Source organism: Quercus suber, unplaced genomic scaffold, assembly GCF_002906115.3.
Source record: "Quercus suber isolate HL8 unplaced genomic scaffold, Cork oak 2.0 scaffold_706, whole genome shotgun sequence".
Lineage (NCBI taxonomy): Eukaryota > Viridiplantae > Streptophyta > Magnoliopsida > Fagales > Fagaceae > Quercus > Quercus suber.
This window is the reverse complement of record NW_027070147.1, coordinates 80,660-86,212: the sequence shown is the minus strand read 5'-3', so window position 1 is coordinate 86,212 and position 5,553 is coordinate 80,660.

Sequence of the window (5,553 nt, the reverse complement as noted above, 5' to 3'; positions counted from 1 at the left end):
GCTTCATCTTCCCTAAAAACATTACCATAGCTTTTGAATGAAGTTGTGGTGTGCCTTTATATTAGAACTATTTTTCCTCTCTCTTGTGTGTGTGTTTAATTCTTAAATAAAAAAAAAAAAAAAATCATATTTGAGACTAATTTGAAATGTGCACCTTACCATCTATGTTAGTGTAAATTAACATATTTGTGAGAAAATTAATCTCAAATTTGGGTGTTCATTGCATATTTTTGTAGCTTAAAGGTGGATTTTATACTTTATAGTTAATTTTTAATAGAATATGGTAGCTTCAAATTTAAGGGTGATATGAGAAAGTAAATAAATACTTTCATCTTTAGAAAATTTTATTTATTTTGAGATAGCTCAAAATAGAAAGAACCTATAGTGAGACGGATGGAGAAATTTAAATAGTTTATACTAGTAGATCCAGTACCAACCAATTAAGCTAAGACCCAATTCCATAGACCTACACATCATCAACAGGCCTTCTTGTGTTACTTATGTCCACACAATTGGTTGTTGCTGGAGTTTGCTACTACAGTATTCACTATTCAGTTGTTGATTATAATCAAACATTCAAATGCTATCCGTTGTCTTTGATTATCATTTTAATAATGTACGGAATTATCTTTATCAATTACCAAGTCTTTGAGTAAGGGTTGATAATTATGGTGCTTATCCTTATTTGTTGCTTAGATTGATTAATTATTTCTCTCATTGGAGTGTCAATAAATAACTAAACGTTTTGTAAAATAATAACAATAAAAAAATTATCATGTTTTTCAAAAGAAAAAATTATCATAGGTATTTATCTTTAGATAAAGTTTGACTACAAATTTGATTATAACCTAAGACTCTATAACTTTATTCAATATATATTTTATTGGATATGAATTTAACAAATCCACAATTTAATATATTTTCTTTTTATATTCTCTATTTTTGCAAAATTTTTAAAAGTTCAAATATCAGTAGATCATTATTCAAATGTTTAAATTTTAAGTTTTTTAAGTTTAAAATTATGCATACAAAGTAAGTTTATTAATCGAATAGTAAATAATATATAATTGACACAAAATTTGATATTTGTGTTTAAAAAAAATATGCAATCTAACAGTTTGATTTTTAAACTTTATGGCCATGTTAATTTTTTAGTAAGAGTTAATTTTTTTAATTGGTTTTTCCTTTGATTAAAACCAACAGACACTTCTTATCCCAAAAAAAAAAAAAAAAAAAAAAAAACGCTACTTTGCCAAGAAAGTTAGCCCTTTCACTAGAACGCCTTAAGGTAGACGTTCATTTATTTCAATCTAGATTTTTTTTTAAAAAAAATTATTTTAAATTCCGAATCTATATCATTAACTAGTTCGATTTAACGGTCTCTACGACCGAATTTCATTGTTATAATTATCATTTGGCTGTACCACTGGACTTAATTGCAAAGGTTGGAATTTCATGGAATGTATGTTGTACAATTACGCGAGGAAAATCTTATAAAAAAACAAAAATTGTAATTACACTAGGAAAACATGACAAGTGAAGCATTTGATCCCATGACCATTCCTCCGATAACTAGATATTGGGGAGTGGTACTAATTACTAAGACCACTAATTCTTTTTTTTTTTTTTCCCTAATAACTTTTTCACAATTCTAACGTGGCAGCTTCTGAGTAATTGCCGATAATTTTCATATAAATCATTAATCATTTTTTAACACTGTCTTAATCTATCTATACAAGTGGGTTCCAGTTAGCTTAACTGGTAAAATCTTGATGGTTGTATAAGAGATCTGGGGTTCAATCCCCGCCTACATTAAAAATTGATTGGTGTCTTGGTCTAATGATAAAGAGCTATTATCAGGAACGGACGCCGTAAGTTGAAACTCTCTCTAAAAAAAAAATAGTCTATCTATATGATTAATAAAAAGATTCTTTGTTTGAATTTCAACATTTTGCATACTAAAATATTTTCACACAAATTCTTAAATTCTCTAAAATACTCATATATTTCAATTAGAAAATTTTGAATTTAAAAACAAAAACTGGATAAAAACGTAATTTACTATTTTTTAAAAAGTTCTTAAGTTTTAGGATTTCAAACTTTTATCAATTCTCACGTAGAAAAAAATCTTAAAAATTAAGATATCGTCTCTATCTTACTTTTAAACATTATTTACTAAACCTAAAATAAATAAATAAATAAATAAGTCTCATCACGTATGCAAAGCCCATGTAATAAGGTTAATACAATTATGACAAAAAAAAAATTATAATTCCTACTTTTCTCGATATTGAGTGGGTTTTATGTGTAGGGTCCTCTATGTGCGTGGATGGTCACATGCCATCAGTTGAAAGGCTATCTTTGTTGGACACTTGGACTCAAGCTATTTTGTCGTTATCAATCTTGGAATTTAAACCAAACTCAGAAGATCATGTAGAAAAAAGTCTTAAAAATTAAGATACTATCTCTATCTTACTTTTAAACATTATTTTACTAAACCTAAAATAAATAATTAAATAAAAAAGTCTCATCGTGCATGCAAAGCCCATGTAATAAGGCTAATACAATTATGACAAAAAAAAAAAATTATAATCCCTACTTTTCTCGATATTGAGTGGGTTTTATGTGTAGGGTCCTCTATGTGCGTGGATGGTCACATGCCATCAGTTGAAAGGCTATCTTTGTTGGACACTTGGACTCAAGCTATTTTGTCGTTATCAATCTTGGAATTTAAACCAAACTCAGAAGATCATGTAGAAAAAAGTCTTAAAAATTAAGATACTATCTCTATCTTACTTTTAAACATTATTTTACTAAACCTAAAATAAATAAATAAATAAATAAGTCTCATGACACATGCAAAGCCCATGTAATAAGGTTAATACAATTATGAAAAAAAAATTTATAATCCCTACTTTTCTTGATATTGAGTGGGTTTTATGTGTAGGGTCCTCTATGTGCGTGGATGGTCACACACCATCAATTGAAAGGCTGTCTTTGTTGGACACTTGGACTCAAGCTATTTTGTTGTTATCAATCTTGGAATTTAAACCAAACTCAGAAGATTAGTGGCTACCATTGCACTCTAAGGGTGTATTTGAATACTGCTTATTTTACTAAAACTGAAAAATTATTACTGAAAGTATTGTAAATAAAGGTAAAAGTTAGTTGAAATAGTACAGTAAGGTCCATGAATAGTGCCAAAAAGTGTAATGAGGCCCATGAATAGTAGCAAAAATAAGCTAAATAATGAAATAATTTTAATTTTTAATCCTAACCCAAACGCACACTAAGCCTACAAATCAAGAAAATCTTTTATGCATAGATGGATGTTTATGCCCTCTCACATGGTCATATGCGGTGGACTTCACATTGTAATACCATCTTTGACAAATTAGTGCTCAAAACATAAAGAGAGTATTTATCTATATTACTAATAACAGGAAAACAAGATTTTCTGTTTGAGTTTTATCATTTTAGGTACTAAAATATCATTATACAAATTCTTAAATTCTCTAAAGTACTTCTACCTTTTAGTTAAATAATTTTAAATTAAGAAACACAATATGATTAAAAGAGTAATTTACTACTCATAAGTTTTAGGTTTTTTCCTTTCTCTTCTTTATGTAAATTACCACTTTTTAATTTAAATTCACAATTACAAACTTTATGACACTAAGCCAAAAAAGCAAATGCCTCGTCACACGCGTGAGATGAGGCTAGTAAACTGTAAAGTGTTAAGTTCAAATTATATTTGGTATAACTCTATACCATATTACACCACTCAATATTTTTTTTTATTGGATATAAATGTTAATAAATCTAAAGTTTGATTATATTTTCTTGAGTAAATTGCAAATTACACCTCTAAAGTTTGGGATGTTTAGATTTTATATCTTGAAATTTCAAAAATTGGGTTTAAACCCCTGAAGTTTAGGGGTGTTTGGATTTTACTTCTTAAAGTTTATGGTTGTTTGGGTTTTACACCCTAAAGTTTTAGAATTTGGGAGAGTAAAATTTAAACACTCCTAAAATTTAGAGGGTAAAATCTAAATTCTGAAACGTTAGAGTGTAAAATCCAAACACTCCAAAACTTAAGGGGATAAAATTCAAATTCTGAAATGTCAAGGTGTAAAATCCAAATACCCCCAAAATTTAGGGGAGTAATTTGCAATTTACCCTATTTTCTTCTTATACCCTCAATGCTTGCAAAATTTCAAGATAATTAAAAATTAATAACTATATCATCTAGCATGCTTTTGCTTTTTTTTTTTTTTTTTTGATAATTTGAGAGCTAGGTTGAGCAAATTTCAACTTTGAATGTCTCATTCAAAAACACCAAAAGGTGTAAGCCTCTTGGCAGCATGCATGCTAAGAATATAGAAAAAGATGTAATCTTATAAGTGATTTTCAAAATGTTACTATAATAGAAATATATTAGATGATATAATATTGCTTAAAGTTACACTAAATATAACTAGAACCCAATTTGATCGAGTATGAATAATAAAAAGAACTGATTTGTATTTAGCATACAACTAATACGAGTTTAGGGAAGAAACTTACCAGTTAAATGAGGATAAGTGTGGGTGACAAAGGGAGAGACAATGTGTATAAATCAGTGGTGCATGAGAGTAACTCTATGTGATCAACTTGCAAAATCACAGGACAAAGAGTGTTACCTTTATAGTTCAAGCATTTTCATTGTCTCAAGGGTCTTTAAAAGGAGTAATTCTTTTTTTGTTTTTTTTTTTTTCTAAGAATTTTTCCTTTAAAAGGCAAAATTGATAACAAGTAGTGTAGAATGTTAGATTTCTCTCTTTGCTTTTGGGTAAGAATCAACGGGTGACAAAATAAGCACAGTTTTTTATTTTTTGTTTTGTTTTGTTTTGTTTTTTCTTTTCTTTTCTTCTTCTTGGATGTGGTGTTATAGGCTTTATTTTTTATTTTACAATTCAATAGATAGGGTAATTTGAATCATAGACTTCTCCATTAAAAACATCAATAACTTTTTCATTGAGTTATAAAATTCTTGGTATTAGAAGCTATTCTTTTATTCTTGTTTATGTGTTGGTTGTTTAAAGGGCCTTTGTTGTCCTATACTAAAGAATAGAATATTAAAAAAGAATTCATTCAAAAAGGAGAAAAAGATTGGGAAAAAAAGAAGAGTGGAAGTGATTTTTTTTTTGATGATCGGTGGAAGTGATATGTAAGTACCATGTAATTTGGTAAAAATATATAGAATAAGTACCATCTTTGATAAAAATAACTACTTGGTCAGTTGTCCCCTATCTGATCTTGGTTCCAATAGGATCAGTTAAGTTATCTTACTGTTAAACCAATTACACATTGGGAGTTCCAAGGAGGCCTTTAATGCCGATTAAACAAGAGAGATTTGAGAGGCCTAATTTTTCTTAAAAGTAGCTAGCGATTGAGAATCAAACCAATAATAAACTCTGCCTTGAACCAATCTTTTCAAAACTTTATACTGTCAGTAGAGGTGTGCCAAGCTCACACGTGACACTTCAATAAACTTGTTGATGAGTTGCTGAA